Source organism: Saccopteryx leptura, chromosome 1 (assembly GCF_036850995.1).
Source record: "Saccopteryx leptura isolate mSacLep1 chromosome 1, mSacLep1_pri_phased_curated, whole genome shotgun sequence".
Lineage (NCBI taxonomy): Eukaryota > Metazoa > Chordata > Mammalia > Chiroptera > Emballonuridae > Saccopteryx > Saccopteryx leptura.
This window is the reverse complement of record NC_089503.1, coordinates 26,255,122-26,277,392: the sequence shown is the minus strand read 5'-3', so window position 1 is coordinate 26,277,392 and position 22,271 is coordinate 26,255,122. Positions and strand designations below refer to the sequence as shown.

Sequence of the window (22,271 nt, the reverse complement as noted above, 5' to 3'; positions counted from 1 at the left end):
GGTGCACACAGCAGCGCTAGTCTACATGTCTTGGCTCAGGTTGCTGTAACAAATACCGTAGATGGGAGGCTTCAACAACAGGCATCAATTTTCTCACAGTTGGGGAGGCTGGGAAGTCCAAGACCAAGGTACAGGCAGATTGAACTCTTGGTGAGGGCCCTCTTCATGAGTTGCAGATGCCACTTTCTTGCTATGTGTAAACATGCCTTTCCTTGGTGGAGAGAGAGAGGGAGAGATCTTGTGTCTCTTTCTCTTTTTAAAGGGGCACTAATCCCATCCTGAGGGTCCCATTCTCATGGCCTCATCTAGCCCTAATTGCCTCCCAAAGTTTTCACCTCCAAATGCCATCCCACTGGGGACTAAGGGTTCAACATATGCCTTGGGGGAAGGGAACACCAACATTCAGTCTGTAACAATTATAGAAAGTATTATTAGACACAGAAGAAGGAAGGAAGGTTCTCAGGTGAGGGTGAGGATGTGGGAGACAATGTTGGGATGTGGGAGACAGTGGGCGATTGAAGGGACCAGGGGCATTTATCTGATATGAGTGAAGAGCAGCGTGCTTATGTGTGTTTCTCCAGCTGTGTGTATACTGATGCAGGTACGGAGTAAGAGGAGGGTCAGACTGAACAACTTTGACTTGGCAAAGCAAATACAGGAAAGTGAGAAAGGGGCAAGGGAGTCCAGGATGTATGCAAGGAAGTTAATATTATAATAGAATCTAATCTGGGTGAAAGGAGAAGTGAGCATGTGAAGGGAATGAGAGGCCATAAAATGACGGTATATCTCAGGGAATTGAAGTATTATGGGAGTCCAGGTACTGGAAGGAGTGAACTGGAAAGTTAGAGAGTGGAAAAAACCACGGTGAGAGTGGAAGACAAGGTCACTGGGACAGCTGTCAAGGAACTAAGATGCAAGATATTGAATAGGAGTCTTTCTATGGATATTAAAATCACCAAGAATTATGACAGCAGCGGTAGCTAAGAGACCGACCATGAACCAGGTGTTCAAGCTTCAAGGATAGAAGGAGAGAACCCAAGAGACAGTCTGATGGATTAATGGGACTCTGAAGGGAGGAACTGTGGTCTTGAAGTGGCACAGGCAGCAAGGGACACAACCCCTCTTCCTCACAGTCCAGTGATACAGGAATATTGGAGAGAAACTACTACCATCTGACATGATTGGAGTAGGGAAGCAGTCCATCAGGTGAAAGCCAGGGTTCTCATAGAACAGCGGTCCTCAAAGTGTGGTTTGGGAACCCCAGGGAGTCTCTGACACCTGTCAGAGACCCACAAATCCCAAATTATTTTCATGGTAATACTAAGATATAATTTGCCTTTCACTCTCATTCTCTCACAAATACATGGGTGGAATTTTCCAGAGGTGACATGATATGCGATAACACAACAGATTGGAGAGAGAAGTAGAGAGGAGAATCCAGCTGTCTTCTAATTCAGGCAGAGGTTAGAGAGATTTTCAGAAATGTAAAACAATGCCATTCTTCATGACTTAGAAAAAGACAGTCATTTTTCATAAAATATGTGATAGTTTTATTAGTTATTTTAAAATTAATAAATTGATTTGAATGTTTACTTTCAAGCTCAAGTAGTATTGATAATCTGCACAAACAAAAGCTCTTAGGGGCCTCTGATAATTTTTAAGAGTATCCTGAGTGCAAAATGTGTGAGAACCGTTGAGTTAGGGCAGAAAGGCTAACAAAATGTGCAGGGAAAAGAAGTGAAGCTATAAGGGATTCTGCCGCTGCTGCACTGTGAGTTGCAGAGCATACAGCAGAAGGTTTTGGAGAATGGGGAAGGGCTGGGAGACAAATAAAAAGTGGGAATAAAAAAGGCCACATGGTGATGGCAGTCTGGAGGATGAAGGGTAACCTTGAGTCTGGGCTTCTTGTGTCGAAGGCAGAGAGTGGTACGAGTGTTGCCAGGAAGCCAGGAGTACCCTGAGCCAGCTCCTGCTGGGGGCAGTATGGAACCAGGAGACTGGCCAACTTACATAGTAACTAGGTCCCTTAGTTTCAGTTTAAAAAGAGTAGTCTTGCCTGACCTGTGGTGGCGCAGTGGATAAAGTGTCGACCTGGAAATCTGAGGTCGCTGGTTCAAAACCCTGCACTTGGCCCTGGCCGGTTGGCTCAGCGGTAGAGCGTCGGCCTGGCGTGCGGGGGACCTGGGTTCGATTCCCGTTCAGGGCACACAGGAGAAATGCCCATTTGCTTCTCCACCCCCACCCCCTCCTTCCTCTCTGTCTCTCTCTTCCCCTCCCGCAGCCAAGGCTCCATTGGAGCAAAGATAGCCCAGGTGCTGGGGATGGCTCCTTGGCCTCTGCCCCAGGCGCTAGAGTGGCTCTGGTTGGGCAGAGTGATGCCCCGGAGGGGCAGAGCATCGCTCCCTGGTGGGCAGAGCGTCGCCCCTGGTGGGCGTGCCGGGTGGATCCTGGTCGGGCGCATGCGGGAGTCTGTCTGACTGTCTCTCCCCATTTCCAGCTTCAGAAAAATACAAAAAAAAAAAAAAAATCATTAAAAATAAAAACCCTGCACTTGTCTGGTCAAGGCACATATGGGAGTTGATGCTTCCTGTTCCTCCCCCCTTCTCTTTCTCTCTCTCTCTCTCTCTCTCTCTCTTTCTCTCTCCTCTCTAAAAAATGAATAAAAATAAAGATAATTTTAAAAAATCTAAAAAAATAAAATAAAATAAAAAGAGCAGTCTGATTGGTGCTCCTCACCTGCCTCTTGCCAGGACCAGTCAGACCCTGTCACAGTCACAAGATGATCTGTTGTCCCATGTTGCAGAATCTGAGGTGTGTGATGGTTACTAAAGAGTGGGGTATAGTCTGGTCTGGGCATACATTCCCAAAATGACAGAGAAAAATGAAAAAAGTGTTTTTGGAACAACTTTGAGTATTTCTTTGGTATGTTTTCCCTTCAATCCTGGCTTAGGTGCAGAGCATGTGCTGATCTTACATTGTGACATAAAAACCGGGATACATGGTTTGCCATGAATGTCTTCTATCATCTGGATGCGAGGCCTTCTGAGAGATTAAGTGGCCAACACATGTCAGCATCTTTGGAGGTATCCAACCAGATTCTGACATCGGTGGAGAAAGTTTGGAGATGGAGCTGCACAATGGTTGGTTGGTGAAGGAGCTAGCCCAGAGAATCCTTTTAGGTCAAGCCTGCCGACTCCATGAGACACTATTTATACTATAATCTAAGTGACTGGTGTTCCTTGCAGTTGTGTAATGCAGAAGCCCTGGTATGAGAACCGTCCCTGTGCGTGTCACTATCTTACTCCAGTGTTTCCTCTAACATCTGTTTATCAGAGTCTCAAGGACAATTTTTATGTATTTATTTATTTATTTTTCAACAGGTCAGTATATTGCACTTAAAAATATGTTGAAATGCGCCACATTTGGAGAATGTATTCAAAATAACATCTAGATATTCCCTTCCTCTTTCTACAAACTGTGATCAGGGTACATAAATCAATTTCCCTCTGTAATGGATAATTTTCACCAGCCTTTCAAATCATGCCTTATTATTCATCACCCAGTTAAAAAGAATTAATCAGATAATCAAATAAACAGACTCTCTCTTGACCTTGCACCCCCCTCCAGATACAGCCCCATTTTTCTGCTTTTCTTCACGGAGAAACTCTCGGAAGAGTTGTTAGTATTCACTGTCTCCATTTCTTCATCTCTGTCTCTCCTCAGCCCACTCTGATGAGATTTCCCCCTGCACCACTTCACTGAAAAGACCTTTATCAAAGTCACCAATGACCTACATTTTGCCAAGGAAAAATTAATTCTGATTTTACTTGATTTTTTGACAGCATTGGACATACTTGACCAATCCTTCCTTCTTGGAACACCTTCTGTAGACTTCCATACCCCACTCTCCTGGATTTCCTGGTCTCATGAGCAGCTTGCTTCTTTGTATTCCTCTCTTGGTTCTTTTTCTTTTACTAAGCTCCTCTCTTCTTTCTGGCACCTCTTCTCCATCCATATTTGCTCTCCAAGGCATCACACCTCCTGCCTTGGTTTTCAGTACATGTATTTATGTTGAGAGGTCTGAAATTTATCCCTCCTGCCCTCAATGTCATCTCATACATTCAAATGCCTACTTGACTTCTCTCCTTGGCTCTCGATCAGGCATTTCAAACTTAGCATAAGTATAAAGAGGAACTATTGATTCTCCTAACTTTAATCTCCTCCCTGTCTTTCCTTCTCAGTAAATGGCACCACTGTTCATATCATTACTCAGATAAACAAACAAACAAGCAAGCAAACAAACAAAGCAAACAACCAAAAAACCAAGCATCACTCATGGCCACTATCTTTTTCTTGTTATCCAGTTCTTCAAACAGTTCCATCATCTCTTGTTCACTAATGTTTTACAAATATAGTTGCCACAAACCTAATCCAAACATCATCATTTTTTCCTTGGTGTATTGTGGCCACCTCCTTAAAAGAACTGCAAGCCCTCATCTCTGCCCGTTTTCTAGTTCACCCACCACATATTAGCCAGAGGAATTTGTGTGTGTGTGTGTGTGTGTGGCTGAGACAGAGAGAGTCAGAGTGAGGGACAGACAGACACAAAGGGAGAGAGATGAGAAATATCAATTCTTCATTGGGGTTCCTTAGTTGTCCATTGATTGATTTCTCATATGTGCTTTGACCGGGGGGCTACAGCAGACCCAGTGTCCCCTTGCTCTAGCCAGCAGACCTTGGGTCCAAGCTGGTGAGCTTTTGCTCAAACCTGATGGGCCCGCGCTCAAGCTGGCGATCTCTGGGTCTCGAACCCGGGTACTTCGCGCCCCAGTCCGACACTCTATCCACTGTGCCACCGCCTGGTCAGGCCAGAGGGATTTTTCTAATGCAGAAATCAGCCACACAACCTCCTATCCCAAACCCTTTGACTTCTTCCCACCGTGACTATGCTTTTACCATGACTTAGCATGTCTCCTGTGAGCTGACCCTGAACTCGTTCTTGAATCTCATCTTGTTCCCCTTTCCAGCGGTTTGCTATCATCAACCCTTCGGGCCTTCTTTTACACCTCTAACTTACCATGCTTCTCCTTGACTCAAGGCCTCTGTACTGGCCATTTATTCTGTTTGGAATGACCTCCTGTTCCTAAGGAGTGACTCTGTTCTTTATTTAAATCTCAACTCCAAATCTGTCTTCTCCAATGACTTTAAATAGAGCCCTTTTCTTCTCCCTCCAGTAACCCAAGGGTTCTACATTATCCTGGTCACAGCTTGGACCAGTTTCAAATGCTCTCCTTAATGTGTTTGTCTCCATGTGTTTGTTGTCTTCTGCTCCCTGATGGTTGAGACTCTTGTGTTGTTCACTGTGGCACTCCCCGTACTTCACACCAAGAAGCGACCAGTCAATATTTGTCAGCCAACTGACTGACTTCGAATTGTGGAAAGGAACAACAGAAATCTGAACAACACAGGGGGAATTAGTGTAGGATTGCTAAAATTCTTTTCACTTTGAAGATTTGTTCATTCAAGGCGTTCTTAAAAGGCAATCAGATCGAATTAAATACCAGCCCCTTGAAAGTAGGTGACAGATACTTCCCAATAGCAAAGCCAGAAAAGAGTGTAAAAACCAATATCCTGGAAATACCCCATGGCTATCAAGAAAAGGATGAAAAACTATATTTTTGTTTCTGTCACCCAAAATTTTTCCAAAAAAAAAAACCACTTCAAGGTTCTCAATTTTTCTACTGTGGAACTTAAGAAGAGGGCTAGGAGGAAGGGAAACGATTTCATTCGTGCACTAAGTTTTCCTGCAGTACCAAAGGTCGCTGAATTTACACCCCGGTGTTAGATCAGAGGCGGAGCTCATTTCTTAAATGGTCCTCCCGTTTTTATGGATGGTGCAATACTGTTGATGTATAGTGAGTGCTTATGCAAGTTCTATATCTAGATTAGTATTTCTCATGAGTAACTACATTAACTTATTTTATGACTGGAGCTTGGACGACCTGAAAATCTGTGTTTTCACACTGCACAGGCCCAGGGGACCTACCTGCACTCCTCACAACCTCTGCACAAGGCATCGGCAAAGGATCTTTCCGGGGCCTCTGTTCTTCCACCTATATAAGGAGATAACTTATGGAAGGGTATGAGTCCTTCCTTCGCTGGAATAGTTTTTTGGACAAGGCATAAGACACTGAAGTGTCATGGAAGGAGATCCAAACCGGAGTTCAGACTTTGAATACCTTACTTCTGCAGAAATTTATTTCTTGTCTGTTCTACAGATCTCGAAAGCATTGAATGGTGTAATTCTGTAAAACGGACGTGACTTTCACTATTATTCAGAGATGAAAGTAGTTAATCAGACCAAGAGGGAGTATAGTGTAGTTCAAGAGCACTGAATTGGGATGAGGGATCCCTGCTCTGTTCTTTCTTGTTTGTGTATAACTTTGGACAAGCACCTAACCCTTCCCAAACTCAGTCTGATAAGACTTTGGGGGTAGAAATGTGCCCCCAGGATGTGATGGGCAGGGATTGTTAGGGGAACAAAGGAGAAGCAGAACCAGCTTGTGGAAGAGCAGGAAGTGGATGGTGGTTTGGATCCCAAGGCACCCGTAGGGCAGGCCTCTGCTTATTCTCATGTTCTTGATGCCCACGGCTTCCATTTTCACCCCACAGCTTCTGTTACTTCAAGTAGTGTTCGAATTCTGTGAGTCCGAGCACATTTCGGTTAAAAAAGCTTATTGCTATGCAGCTGGGGAGGAAAATGGTATAAAGCCATGCCATCCCAGAGCACAATTTCTGCTTACTCATCCCTCTGGCCCCTCCTAATAGTTGCCAGCATCCCTTCTTTAGCTGCATCAGGTGGCAGGGACACGGCGAGCAGGCTGGGAACAAAAGAAGCAGTGAGCAGGGAGTGCCCGGGCTTGTGGCAAACTGGAAATTGCACGCCCTGTCTACAGGGGAGAGAAGTGCTTCAGTCCCAGCTACCTGTGGCTGGGAGGGCCTGCTGCACAATCAACGCCGGGTTTCAGATTTTTCAAGGCAAGCTGAAAATCCATATTTTTGCGTGAAGTTTTCTGATTTTTACATGTAAGCAATTATTTTTTTAAAATGTTGACACAAGGAGGGACCAAACAATAAACATCGAATATACACCTCAGTCAGCCAATCTGCTAGTGTCTAGAATTTGAATAAAGTCATGACCTTTCAGCTTTTGTCCTTGATACTAGCTACAGTGTGTGTGTGTGTGTGTGTGTGTGTGTGTGTGTGTGTGCACATGCACGTGTGTGCATGTGTCTGTGTGTATGGTCACATTTCTGAAATGGAATCTGATTGGCTCAGTGTAACTTTTTCATGTAGGAGTTTGTCATAAATTTTGGCTGCATTGGGGTCAGGTGCTTTCCCTTGGTTTTAAAAGGGGCTGCCTAAGGCCTGCCCTTTCATCAGGGACCTTGACTGGGCCAACTTCCATTTCAGAGGCTTTGGCATGGTAAGCTATATACCTGATATGTCTAATTATGACCTAGAATTTCCTCTTTCATAAATGAATGTTTAAATAGAGTATACTGTTTGTCCTAAAAATAATTCTGTTTCTTAATAAGAAAGGGCGATGTTCAAGTGACATTTAGGTAGAATTTTGGTAAAATTTTAGGTGGTGACAAGTACAATATATTAATCACCCTTTGGTCATAGTTCTGATTTACACCAAAATATTGGCTACTTCTTATTTTAAGAAAATTCTGTTTACACACTTAGCAACCTCTAGGGTTGGAAGAGACTTTAACCTCTTTACGCCTCTCTTCTAGTCCCTGAATACTCTTATTTGGCACCCCTCACCCCCAGCTGGCATCACATGCATTGTGACCCTTCTCTTTGCCAGGCAGTGTATGACTGCCAGAGGGAGCCTCTTTCATCCTAGGATAGGCCTGGGATTATGTTTTAGTTGTTTTTTTAATTGCACAGTGCCCAACCCACCATGAGCACTCCATACAGCATAAATCTGCTAAACAAATCTGCTTACCCTTCACTGACATAATATTTACTGGGTGCACAGGGTATGCCAGGCACTGTTCTAGAATTTTGGGGCAACATCAGTGAACAGAACAAATCCATGTTTTTGCAGAGCTGAGCTGGCTAGAAGTAAGAGTTGTTGGGAGAGAGATAATGCATTAAAAAAAAAAAAAACAAGTAAATTATGTAATATGTGACAAGTGATAGATGCAATGGAAAAAGGAAAAGTAGAGTTGAATGAGAGGAGTGGCTACAGTTTTAAAGAGACCCTGAACCTTACTAAATAAAGATTTAAAGAGATGAGGGATTTTGCAATACAGAATCCATGTTCCCAAATCAGTCTTCCTGGAGCCTTGTAGAAATAGCTTCCTTTTCACCTCTCAGATATGCCGGATAATTATAGTAATAATAGTTGTCTAATCCCAGCAGAGATTGTAAGAACTTTATCTGTATAAATGCATCAAATCTTCATAACAACCTTAAGCGATCGCTACTGCAGTTGTCTCCATTTTCGTGGTTGCAAACTGAAGCACAGCAAAATGAAGTCAGTTGGCTCTTATCCTGCAGCTAGTAAGAGAAGGTTGCGGTACACAAGGCCTGGACCGCTGGCTCCAAGCTTTTGCTCGCAAGCTCTAGGCACAGCTGCTCAAGGGTGTAGCTCAAATCCCCTCCCAGATCACTGCCCCTTCATGCTTTTCTTTCCTGGGCATGTGCCTGGGGCCAAGTTCCTTTCTGTGATTCCTGGGATAAGACTTAGAGTCTCTCCATCATCCTGGGGCTTGTACTGAGAGTGTTTTAGCTTTCACTAATGTCACAGGGAAGTGGGACACCCAGAGTTTCATCAGTTTCCCCCGCCCCTTTGAGCACACCCTGACCAGCAACCCTTACATAGGACCTGTAAGGTCTCAGTGGTCAAAATAAACATGTTTTTTTTTTTTTTCTCAGTTTTGACTTTAAAAAGACACATCTTTTCTTCTGCAAATGTCACTGTGGTTTCAAAGCCTAAGTGTGATGTGTAAGCAAGCAGGCATCATTTTTAAAGTATTTCCTGCTCAGCCATAGGGTGAAATTATGCAACCCAGTGAGTCCCCAAAACAGCTGCATCACATTCTTAACACCTGCAAAAAAAAAAAAAAAGTTTTGAAAATAATTTTACATTGTTTTTAGCTTGAGGATTGGTTGGTTTTTCTGTGTTTCAAACTCTGAAGGACTGTCCAATCCACAAAAACTTTGGTTGGAAACAGAATTTAGAAGCTTTAAAAAAGTTTTGCAGATCTAAGGGAGAGACTTAACTGAAATTGTATTTTCACGAATGCACTTAAAACAACTTCTGGAATGGGCGAGGGAACTGTTCCTTAAAACCATAAAAGTCCCAGGCTCTAGTTCTCCAGTGAACCTTAGAATCACCCTTGGCTTCTTCTCGGTAGCGTTTCCCGTTCTGGGGGGTGGTGGGAGCGGGGGGGTCCTGTCCTGGATGTGGGGGTATCTCTTCATGTGTGAGGGAAACTCGGCACCGAGCTCCCTTGACCTGTTGCATCCTTCCGGGCTTTTCAAGTTAAAGAGTTGGATTTCCTGAAGTTGCCGAACTGGATGTAAGTGCAGCCCCCCCCCCCCCCCCCCCACACACACACACAGCCGGTGAGACTTGTTGCTTGTTGCTGGGGAGGAATGGGATGGAGGGAGGTGGGGGCCCTTGGAAAGAAACTGAAGCGATGAACACAGGGCAGGAAAAGTGGGGGGGGGGGGGAAGAGGAGGAGGAGGAGGAGGAGGAGGGGGAGGAGGGGGAGGAGGGCGCAAGATGAGAGAGGAGGGAAACGTGTCACCAGTCCGGCTCTGGGAGCTCCGCAGCCGCCTGGTTTGTTGACTCGCGCTGGATAAGACTTGAGGCTGGACGAGACCCGGCGGCCGGCAGAGCTGGGAGAGGACCGAGGAGGGAGAGCTGGGCAGAGCGCGGCGGGTAGAGCCATCCCAGGGGCTCATTTCTCTCGGGTGAGAAAACTTTCTCGGGAAGACGGGAAACTTTTTCCTGGGCGCGCAGTCAAGGGAGGAGGCGAGCTGCGGGTATGCACGAGTCGAAGTGACTCTCTCCCGGGACCCTAAGGGGGTGAGTGGGGAAGTCTCCGGGGGCGGAGGGCAGAGTCGCTGGCTCAGCAGTGGCACAGGATTGAGAACAAAATCGTGGGGTATGCCGGACACAGTCCGGTGGGGCACGGGAAAAGGGGGCTTGGAGAAAGAGTCACATTTGGGGGCAACCGGCTGGGGAATCCCGGCAATGCTGAGGGTCCTCGGATCGGACGCTGCCCAGGCATAAAGGGCCCTGGGGGAGGGGCAAAGGCGCGCTCCGCGACTGCGATTTAGGGTGGGCAGGCTCCAACGTGGGCTGGGATGCAGGATGCCGCCGATCGTGGGACCCATGCTGCCAACGAATCGAAAAAGAAAGTTTGCTTGTTTCTCTCTCATTATCCCATCGGCCTGTGGGGCAGGAGCTGTCCCACTCGGCGCGGGCGATTCGGCGCCCCGAAACAGCACATCTTTTCCTGCCATTCCCTTTTTCCGGAGGGAGGCGTGGGAGGGGAGGGCAGGGAAGGCAGCGGCTTTGTCCCGCGCGCCGCTGGACGGGCGCCGACTGGGGGCCGGGCGCAGCCCGCGGGAGACCGGGCTGGGGCCAGCGGCTCTGGCGCCGGCAGCATCCCCGGTCGCTTCATCTTTCCCGCCCGCCCTCCATTTGGCTAGGCTTTTCCCTGCGCGCCTACTGTGCGCGCGTGGCGTGCTCACTACGCACAGGGGGCGCTCCGGGTCCCCAGCCCGCGCAGCTCCGATCCTCCCTACCCAGTAGGGGAGGCCGCCTTGGGTCAGAACCAGCTGTGCACTTACAAATTGTGCTTCAGGAATCGGATCTGGGGTGCCTCTCTGGTCGCAGTGGGGTTTTCCCCTGTTCTACCCGGCCCCTGCCCTCGGTCACATGCCGCCGCCTCTTCCCCCGCGGTGCCAGGAGCCCGCGTTTTGTTCGTCAGCAGTAAGGCGGTATTTATAGATGCACTGCAATCCTGCGGTATGCAAGGTTTCAATTACTGCGATGCGCCCTACAAGACCGACGGCTCACGCGCGGGGCTCAGCGGCACGTCTGCTCCGAGGATCCGCACAGAGAAAGCTCTGCGCTGGAGTCTCTAAGCATCCTTGCTGGGGCACAGTTCTGAACCAAGACGCTAAAGGTCCAGATTGTCTCCATCCTCTAACCTCGCCTCCCACCCCAAAGTGTGCTCGCTGATCAAGCCCTGGAGACTAACCCTTTGACCTACCTTTGGTGATCCTGACCACCCTGCGGCGCAGACTTGACATTTCATTGGCCTACATGTTGCAAAATGTCACAGTGCTGTGCTGCAGTGAATTTTTCTGAGGTGGAAGGCTATATTATTGACAACGTGCAGCAGCAAATGAGTCAGGAAGGGAAATGGAGCTTGCAGAAAGTAATTCAGCCACATTTTAAATGTAACTGCTGGTGAGGTTTCCCAGTGCGACTGAGAATGGTGTAGCGCTCCTCTGTGGAACCTGGCTGGCCTGTCTTCTCTGCTTGCAGGATTGAGTTCTAGAATCTGACCTAAGGTGCTGTGCAGAGCATAGAACATAGCAGAAAAGGGAAACAATGCTTGGTCAGTTCATGAAGTTGTCTTCAGTTTTTGCAACCCTAACCATTCTCATTTCAGTACTTTATTGATGCTTCTAACAGCTAGAATCATTAATAGTGTACAAAAGAAAGGCATTAGAGATGAGTTAGTCCAACTGGCTTATTTCTCAAGGGTTCAGTTTTGACTGGTTTGTTTCTTGATGAGGATACCTCATTTCTTTCATGTCCAGAGAGTCATAGATGTATATTTATTTCAGTAAGTAGGATTTCTATAAAGATCTGTGTTTCAACATTACAAAAATGTCCCCTATTTTGAAAAAAGTCTAGCCCTGACCTGAGTAGCTCAGTTGGTTGGAGCATCTTCCTAATACACCAGGGTTGTAAATTCGATCCCTTGCTCAGGGCACATACAAGAATCAACCAATGCATGCATAAATAAGTGGGACAACCAATTGATGTTTCTCTCTTTCCTTCCTGCCTCCTCCCTAAAGTCAGTCCATAAATAACATTTACAAAAAGGTCCAGAGTCACACACACAGGAGTGGAGCTGAGAACGGGTTCCCGATCTGTTGCTCCAGGTTTATGTGCCAGCCTGCACTGGAGCCATCTTTCTCTTCATTCACTTCCTCTGCTGTCCATCAGATTATAGTTAACCTGGTGGCTTCTTTCTTTCTCTCTCTCTGTTTTAATGTCACATAATACACAGAGTGGCTAAAGGATTGAAAAAAAAAATCCTAAGCTTATCTTTAGAACTCGGTTATACCGCTATGTGAAAATTTCATGCTGGTAATCCAGACCTAAATGTCATAACCTTATTTGTTTATTGATGATGTATGTGCAATATTTAAATCATCAATAGAAAGTGGTATTTAGGCCCTGGCCGGTTGGCTCAGCGGTAGAGCGTTGGCCTGGCGTGCGGGGGATCCAGGTTTGATTCCCGGCCAGGGCACATAGGAGAAGCGCCCATTTGCTTCTCCACCACCCTCCCCTCCTTCCTCTCTGTCTCTCTCTTCCCTCCCGCAGCCAAGGTTCCATTGGAGCAAAGATGGCCCGGGTGCTGGGGATGGCTCCTTGGCCTCTGCCCCAGGCGCTAGAGTGGCTCTGGTCAAGGCAGAGCTACGCCCGGGAGGGGCAGAGCATCGCCCCTGGTGGGCGTGCCGGGTGGATCCCGGTCGGGCGCATGCGGGAGTCTGTCTGTCTCTCCCCGTTTCCATCTTCAGAAAAATACAAAAAAAAAAAAAAAAAAAAAAGAAAAGAAATAAAGTGGTATTTAGTAAAGACTTCGTATGTTTCTTAAGTGTTTCTCTAACCTAAGGATTTGTGGGATGCACGTGTATTTCCCTGTGGTTATTCCTTTTGTACTGCTCTTGTGCAAGGTAAAATATACCCAGATCTTTTTGGAATTGTAGCTTTTTTCCTTTTAATCATTTTTTTTTTGCAGAGCTAGATTAATAAAGAATTGATTTGACAAAGATAACTTGAGCCCCTCTGAAAGTTCCCTGCTATGTCTAAGGGCTGTCATTAAAAGTTTGTTCCCTAGAGTTGCCTATCTATATGCAGAATGTAAAAGTGTTTGTTAAAAGCAATCGTTTGTTAACAATAGAAGCAAGCGATTGTTTGTTAACAGATCAGTGTGAGTTAATATCTCCCACTGCTGAAATTTGGGAATCAAATATTTTATGGGGGATATGATGAGGAATTTGGGGACAGAGAGAGTGGTACCCTGTTAAGCAGAAGGCACTGTTTTACTAGGGAAGATTGCACTGTGGAGCCGAGGAGGAGGGTGGGAGTGTAGATGACGCAGGGTGATGATGAGGCATTAGAGGTGAACTTGAGTTAATTCGTGTTTTTGTTAAAGGCTGGGGAATCTAACGTTTCCTTTGAAACTTGAACAGCTAAAAGAGCCAACTTATGTATTGGGCAAATTCTGTGAGCCAGGTCCACCCACGGTAATGTTGTTTGAGCCTTCCAACAGCCCAAGCAGGTAGATATCTCGTCCTTCATTTTATTTTTATTTTTAGTGCGAGGAAGATCCTTTATTTTAAGATGTGAAAATGGAGGCTTCCAGAAGTAATTACTTTCCTGATGTCACACAACCATTAACTTAAGCTCCTTGTTCTTTCCATTACATTTGATTTCTAACCTTGAAGGCCTTCCACGAAGAACCCAGGGTCCCATGTACTCAAGAAGGTCCTAGTGATTCACGTGGAAGTTTCTGGATCGGAAGCTGACATCAGAGCAGTGCGGGAACTCTAACATGAGGGGACCGGAGGAGGGTGAACAGTGGAGGAACTGAAGGAATAGTCTTGACAATTCTCACGGTCCTTATTCCACGAAAGAAGGAGATCCTGTGAATATAATGAGTCACTATCATGGATCTGGCCGGGGACGCTGTCACAAGGCCCAGAGAGACCTGGTGACTGGTGTGCCAGATGCGGTGCCCAGAGGGGAAGAGTGGGGGAGGAAGTACCCCGACCTCCCTTCTGTTGTGAAGATGCCGGTTAGAATCCTCAGGTTATAGTCGGTGTAGATTAGGGAGCCCATGACACCTGTTTTCATTTTAATTGGACTTGGCCCTTTCAGGTAACACTTGCCGGTCATTCTCTTTAAATATTCTTTTCTTCTGCTTTGCCAGTTTATGGCCTTTGCAGAGCAATTCTTGCATTTTATTTGAGGGAATGGGGGGAGGGGAAGAGAGAGAGAGAGAGAAAGCAAAGGTTAGTGATTATCTAAATTAGATTAAGTTTTGTCTAACAGGGTTTAAAGAAATACTGTACACTCTCTAATTACCATCAACTAGGAATTTAAACGGTCTATTAAATTTGACTTTGTTTTTAAACCCTCAATCGTTCCATCTCTAACATACTCTGGGGTTTTGAAGCCTTTCTTTACTCTTCAAATGTGTAGAAGATATTCTCTGCCTCTCCCCCATCCCCACCCCATTTTTTTTTAAAAAAAATTATATTTCTGTAGCAGGATAATAAATATTATATATACAATTATATATACCGATTTCACTAAAAAGCAGAAGCTCACAGCCAGGTTCTACGGGAGCATGCCAGTTCACCAAGTTCTTTGTCAGAAATTTAAGGACACCTGGATACCTGTGTGAAGCTTTTTGGATAGAGTACAGCTTCCCCCCCCCCCCCCCCACCCTGTAGTAAAAGGATAGGCCTACAGTGAAAGTCAGCCACCTTTACTCTGTGTGTGAGCTTTGAAAAAATAAATAAATAGCGCCACCCTCATTAAAGTGGACGGTGTGCGCTTTGGGGGATGGGTCTGGGCTGAGACCAGTGGAGGCATCAAGGGTGCACACCCTAAGGGCCTGACCCGGAGAGAGTGTCTGCTTGCCTGACCCTGTTCTCGGCCCTGGTGGGCTGATGGGTCACCTGTGCCCACGAGGGTTTTGGAGAGCAATGGAACTCAGCAGAAAATCTTTCTCTCCCTTTTTTGACTGGTGCCTATGGGAGAACTTGGTCAACACCTACCCATGCCCCTCCAAACAACCTTGCAGCCTTATTTGTTCCATTTATTTTGCATATAACCATGTGCTACATAAGAGCATGCATTTACCTCTCTAGACTTTCATTCTCGCTCCCTCTCCTCCGTGTGGAGGTGTAGAGTTTTCTGTCACGTACCCATCGTGTTCCGTTTTCACTTTAGCTACTTGGCAGATGCCAGGGACACCGCTGGTTTCCTGCTTCTCTCCTCACTGGTTCCAGAACGTTCCCCAACTTTGTGGATTCTTTTTGACACAGGCTGGGTTTCTGTTGAAGGCGTCTGTGTCAGCAGTTAGGTTTCTAGCGAAGACCGGGATTAAGGGACCGCTTTGGGCTCCCTCCGCTGTTCGGGAACCAGACAGTATGTCAGCCGAAGCTTGGCCTGCGCGATACCTGAGAGAATTTGTTTGTCTTTTCCGCAAGGGCTGGGGCAGGACTCCAGCAAGGGTGTGAGGTATGCGTGTCTGCATTCTTCTGAACTCAGCTGCCTCAAACCCTGCCGCAGCCTGCTCACCACCTCCGTGCGTCAATCCTCCGTGTAAACCCTTTTGCGTGTGCAGCTCAATCTAAATGCCGCTGTGGAGCTGGTTGGGGACCACTCCCCGATGTCTTTGGGGGAGATGACGTCAGCTGCTGCCGTCATTTGGAGAACTGTGCTCCGGAGAGCCGCTGCCGGGCCACTTTCACTGTGAAATACCTGGAGGCAGAATTAGTGGGAAGCCCTAGTAATCCTTTGTGGTGTTCTGAGATCGTTTAAAAGAAACAACAACCAAACAACTCTAACCAACAGGATAGTCAGTTCCTTTAAGGCTTCACAAAAGTCCCTGTAACATCCAAAGGTTGGTATCAACTTTGCAGAGAGGAGAGTTGTTGAAAGAGTTTGGGTGTTGGTCCCAGGTGGCATTTCGGAGACAACACAAGTCAGGGGATGAGATCCGGAATCTGATCCTGGCTCTGCCACCGGCGAGCTGTGGGGCCAGGGGCAAACTGATGGGTTCTTCTGGGGTCGCAGTTTTCCTGTTTACAAAATGATGACATTGGCCTACTGCTAAAGTTCCTTTCTGTTCTGAAATTCTGTGACGGCCCAGGAGGCATGGTCTAGAGCAGCGGTCCAGTTGCATATAAATCACTTTGGGGTCTTGTTAAACCAAGAATCTGATTCAGTGGCTCTGGGTTGAGGCCTGAATTTTATTTTATTTTTTTAAGCAAGCAAAAGAGAGAAACAAAGACACAGAGGAGAGGGACAGACGGGGACAGACAGATGGGGACAGACAGACAGGGAGGGAGTTGAGAAGCTTTAACTCATAGTTGCATCACTTTAGTTGCTCATTGATTGCTCTCTCATACGTGCCTTGACTCGGGGACTCCAGCTGAGCCAGTGTCCCCTTGCTCAAGCCAGCAACCCTGGGCACAAGCCAGGGACCTAATGGGCTCAAGCCAGAGACCATGGGATCATGTCTATGATCCTATGCTCAAGCCGGTGACCCGGCACTCAAGCTGGTGAGCCCATGTTCAAACCAGATGAGCCTGTGCTCAAGCTGGCAACCTTGGGGTTTCGAACCTCCATCCTCAGCATCCCACCCAGGTTGACATGCTATCTACTGCGCCACCACCTGGCCAGGTTGGGGCATGAATGTTTAACAAACCCCAAGGTGATGTTAATTCTGCTGATTCTTAGATCACAGTTGAAGAATCCTGGCGTTAGAGTCTAGATTAGGGTTTCTCAGCCTCAGCTGTAATGACATTACCGGCTGGATAATTTGTGATGGGGGCTTCCTGTGCTTTGTAGGCTGTTTTACAGCATCCCAGTCCCTACCTGCAAGATGCCTGTAGCATCATCCATCCCACTTCCCACAATTAAGACAACCCAGAAAGCCTGGAGTCATTGCTGAATGCCTCCTGAGGGAAGTGGCTGGGGGGGGGGGGGGGGCACGGGACACAAAATCTCCCTGGTGGAGAACATTGGTCTAGACCAGTGTTTTCAAGCCTGGTTCTACATCAGAATTGAAAGGTTAAAACTAGGGGGGCTGGTCCACTGGGGAGGGGGAAAGCCTATTTTCAGTCTCCCTTGGCAACTGGCAGGTCGGTATAACCCCCTCCGACTAGGCCGGACCTGGAGGGAAGGCCAGCTGGACTGCCTTATCCCGTGTGAGAGAGCAGAGGGCTAAACCCCTTCCCGGGTCTGTGAGTTAGCACTGGGAGAGCCGGACTGAAAACACAAGGCTGGTGTGTTCCAAAAGGAAAATGGACTTAAAACGCCTGGGTGCCGCTGGTGGAGACAGAGGAAGCTGTGTCAGCCCCGAGGGAGGCATGGAGCAGGCAGGGTGTATACAGGTTAGTCAGGGGTCTTGGAGAAAGCGGGACCTCGCTGCCTCGCCTGGGTGCCGCTGGTGGAGACAGAGGAAGCTGTGTCAGCCCCCAGGGAGGCATGGGGCAGGCAGGGTGTATACAGGTTAGTCAGGGGTCTTGGAGAAAGCGGGACCTCGCTGCCTCGCCTGGGTGCCGCTGGTGGAGACAGAGGAAGCTGTGTCAGCCCCGAGGGAGGCATGGAGCAGGCAGGGGTCTTGGAGAAAGCGGGACCTCGCTGCCTCGACAGGTACAAGGTAGTATTTCTTCGTCTGTGGGATGGAGTGGCGCCAAGCTCCTCCGCATTGTTTACAGCCCGGCTCAGCTGTCTACATCAGCAGCAGTTGTAAAAGGCAGTCCTGGGCTGGTTCGAAGGTCCCAGGCCGGAGCTTCAAGCCTGCCAGCACCCTCCTCCCAGGGTTTTGCACTGCCCTCTGGATGGCGGCTGACCTCTCAAGGATCACTTAGAAGATGTCCAGGAACTGCCATAGCCTGGAGTACTTCTCTTTGGAATTTTGGAAAAGTACAAGTTCTAGATTGGAGCCCTAGTGCTGTCCCTCCATCGCTGTGGGACCAGAGCTTACCTGCTGTGATCTAGAAATCCTTCGCTTCTAAAATCGGGGTAATAGTGATGCCTGCTTCATAGGAGTGTTGGAGAGATCGGATGAGAGTGACTTGATCATGAGTTTTGGAAATGATAAAGTACTGTGCAGAGGTTCGAGATGATTGTTATTCCACAGGCCTCTGGGGTTTTTAATTCATTGGTTTAGTGACTTTGTTTATTTTTCCCAGGACTGGATTCCTCCTCCCGCGGGCCTGCCTCAGTGACCTCTCCACTGTTCTTCCTCACCCCCGCTCCCCAGCATGGCACTTACAAGTTGTGCGCTGTTTCCTGGAGTCCCTCTAACCCAAGCGCCTCAGATGGGCAGCCTGTGGGCCCAGCTGTGGCACCAGCCGTGTTTTGTTTGCTTTGAATGGTGTTTTTAGTGTGCTGCAATCTGCCCTCTGCCCTGCAGCCGTGGTTGTATTTCACGGACACCACCCACTAGGCATCGAGTTTGCTGTCCCTGCTTTTGGCTTTCCTGTCTTTCTCTTTAATCACCACCTGTTATTCTTCCCTTTTCTTCATTATTGGTAGGATGGTATCTGGCTCATCTTGGTGTCCAGGGCAGTAGGCACTCAGCACATTCAGCAGATACTCTTTTTTTTTTTTTTTTTTCTTTTCCAAGTGAGAAGAGGAGCGATAGAGAGATAGACTCTTGCATGCGCCCCGGCCGGGGTCAACCCTGCAACCCCCACCTGGGACCAATGCTCTGCCTATCTAGGGCCATGCTCGAGGTATTTTTAGCACCTGAAGCAGAGGCTCCATAGAGCCATCCTCAGGGCCTGGGGCCAAAGTGCTCAAACCAATCTAGCCATGGCTGGAGGAGGAGAAGAGAGTGAGAAGGAGGTGGGGGGGGGGGGAAGTAGATGGTCGCTTCTTCTGTGTGCCCTGACTAGGAATCGAACCCGGGACATCCACATGCAGGCCAACACTCTACCACTGAGCCAACTGGCCAAGGCAGATATTATTTGAAATGAAATCCTGTCCTTTCCTGTCACAGATGAAAAAAGCATATTTGTTGAGCTCTACCTGGGAAAGCTTGTTTTGCCTCCCAGCATTCCCCTTCCCATCTCTGATGTTCACGTTCTTTAGCAGAAAATGGAGAGCTCGTATTTTTCAGTTGACCTCTCATTAGTTTTGCCTTGTAACTCGAGGAGCTGACTTGACCTTTCTGACTCAGTCTTGTTCCAGCTGCCCATCTTCAGTTACAGCCGTTGGTGTGCCGTTGCATTTATAACATGACTTTTGACTATTTCCTGTGAGCCCTGAGCCCCTGGGGGTAGGGGTGCCATAGGTTCTTCTTTGCCCTTAGGGCTTCCTCTCCTTAGATTCCAGTGCACAGCGGACCTTCCAATGTCTGGTGTTGAATGGACTTGAGTTGAACTCATGACCTCCTCTATTCAGCTGTTTGACCCCTTGTTTAAGGCATTTATACCTGACTACATGACATGGGTTGAAGTTTCCTTTCCTGTCATCTTCTTTTCCTATGAAAAAGCATTTCATCCTGTTCCCGCAATTGAGAGAGTGCAGCTAATTTTTAATAAGTAGCACATGTTAGTCTAGAGCACACGTCCTCATAGTTGAACTCTTGTTGGCCACCAGACGGTAGCTTCTGACTGCCCTGTCCCCCACCAGCGTGTTATATATGTTCCACGTCAGAGATGCAATTACCCACATAATGGTCAGTCAAGCTCCCTCTTGCTGTGTCTAGACTCTTTGGTTTATCATCTGGCATAGGCCCCGCCCAGTCACCTGGATGGCATTTATGGGCCACACCCAAACAATTTGCACTCCAAGAAACTTGACACTTCAAAGTGGGATTTGTAGATGAGTAAATAAGATGTGTGGTTATTTCCCACAGTTTTGCTTGACTGGTACCAAACAGGGGTGATTACACAGTGGTTTGTAGGCCAGGGTGGTGACGATGATGTGATAAAACCATTCCTGCTGGTCGGGTCCATAGTGCCGGTGCTCTGAGTCCTGTGGACATTCAGACCCTTGTGGTCACGTCCTGGTTGTGCCAGTGTTTACTACTGCACAAGTTCGGACTTCCAGACTCTTCTGTCTGCACTCCGTGTCCAGTGGAGTGCTGACAAAGTTGTTTCCTTCTTCTTGTGGAGTCTTTTCCATAGTCTAAACTTGACCCTTAACATTTTCTCCTTTGTAGGAGTGAGTGTCTGTCCCTCGGCCGGCTTTTGTCTTGATTTGCCAAGTTGGTCCTCGGTCAAAACAAGCACGCTGGGCTCTGCAGAAGGCCCCTCTCCTCCGACACATTTTGTAGGCTCCACCGATCCACCGACAGACCTAGGGTCCATGTTCAAGAATGCTTAGGTGGACCCGGGTTCAGTCAGCTGTGAAGGTGGTTTTTCTGGTCCCTCAGCAATGGGAAGACTGTTCTTCCTGGTGGCTTGTGAGTCCACGTTTCATTCTGTCATTCGAGAGTATTTACTGGGCGCTTTTCTGTGTCCAGCACTGCGCTCACAGCAGGACCGTGCAGTGAACGGAGACAAGCGAGGTCTTTGACTTTGAGGAACTCACATGCTATCAGGGCTAGTCAGACAGTGAACAAGTAAACAAACACAATGACTTCAGCTTGCGTGGTAAGTGCTGCGAAGGAACAAAGCCTCCTTCCTGTAAGGGACAGAGCGCGCTTGCTGCCTGGACAAGGTAAGGAGCTGTTGGTGATGTTCAAGAAGGGAAGCCTGGGGTGGTCTTCAGCTCTCCCCTCTGCATGTGTCAGGCACGAGCATTGCTTGACAGAGGGGTTTGGAGCTCAGGCCCTGGAATAAGATAGGATTTGACTCTGGGTTCCTCTTTCCAGGCTTTTGACATTGGGCAAATGCATTGCCTGTCGTGCCTCAGTTTCTTCATCTGCAAAATGGGAATAATAAAACCTACCTCAGTGGGTTTAGGGTAGAAGTGAACTAAGATGACTGATGCTAATGGAGCTTTGGCAGCATCCTGACCATCATGGCCAGCCTCTGATAAGAGATACTATATTATATATAGTATAATATAATTATATATATAATATAAATATAGATAAATATAATAAAATAATATATATTAATATATAGTGTATATAATAATAAATATAATAAAACAGTCATGGTAGGCACTCGATTTTCAAGCTAGTCTCATTGCTTCTGAAACTTACTTCTGGTTTGGTTTCCATCCAGTGGGCAGGGCGGGGTGTATGTGGTTCAGATCCAGCTTCCTCGGTTGGCTCAGTGGATTCCATTTGCTGTGTGTTTCTGTTAGCTATAGCCCAGATGCTGCTGGCTTTCCTTGTCTGAAATGTGGGTCTGAGTGTATGTGTCACACGAAAGGGAATGGAGGACTACGTGATGAGCTAAGAGGAGAGAGCTGGTTACTTAGGGGGCTGGCCAACTAGCTGATGTGGTAGGTGGGAGTGGAGACATCAGCGGAAGGCTGGTTCTGGGTTTATGCTGCGCTGCCTTGTCTCTCAGACGTGCTCAGGGCTCTCAGGTAGGGGCTGAATGTATAGCTGGTAATGCTCAGAGGTCATCATGGTCATCTGCTAGGCTGAACTCTTAGCTGAGAAGTCGGAAGCCCTAGGGAAGGGAAGGAAATTGTTTGAGTTCACAGTGGCTGGTTTATTCAGGTTTACATTATACCTGGCTTAGGCCCTGGGTAAAGGTATGAGAAGGCTGGTGACCCTAGCCGTGATGGGATACAGTAAAGGTCACAAACCTGTATGTCAGGCTCTTACAGTGCTAATCCGCTTGGTGAATCAGTTGCCAACACTAACATGTCAGGTGATTTTGCATTTTTAAGAATCTAGATTTCTGGGCCCTTACTGGTTAGCTCAGTGGTAGAGTGTTGGCCCAGCGTGCAGAAGTCTCAGGTTCGATTCCCAGCCAGGGCACACAGGAGAGGCATCTATCTGCTTCTCCACCCTTCCCCTTCTCCTTTCTCTCTATCTCTCTCTTCCTCTCCCACAGCCAAGGCTTCATTGAACCAAAGTTGGCCCAGGCACTGAAGATGGCTTCATAGCTTCCATCTCAGGCACTAGAATGGCTCAAGTTGCAATGGAGCAATTCCCTAAATGGGCAGAGCATCAACCCTAGTGGGCATGCTGGGTGGTTCCCAGTCGGGCACATGTGGGAGTCTGTCTCTCTGCCTCCTTGCTTCTCACTTAAGAAAAATACAAAAAATACCTGGATT

General features: G+C 47.5%; 1 protein-coding gene across 7 annotated transcripts in view; it reads left to right on the top strand.

The window, feature by feature from the left end:
- Positions 1–22,271, top strand: part of PRR5L (proline rich 5 like) — a 126,978-nt gene that overhangs the window by 46,189 nt on the left and 58,518 nt on the right. For 2 of the 7 annotated variants that reach the window (XM_066363240.1, XM_066363310.1), the window contains exon 1: positions 9,800–9,997. The exons of 1 other annotated variant lie outside the window; for it this stretch is intronic. The gene's annotated coding sequence lies outside the window, so the exon portion shown is untranslated. Of the gene's footprint in view, positions 1–9,799; positions 10,113–20,662; positions 20,684–20,723; positions 20,751–22,271 lie in introns of those variants that run through there. 4 more of the 7 variants (XM_066363251.1, XM_066363282.1, XM_066363303.1 and 1 more) reach the window with 4 other exon arrangements.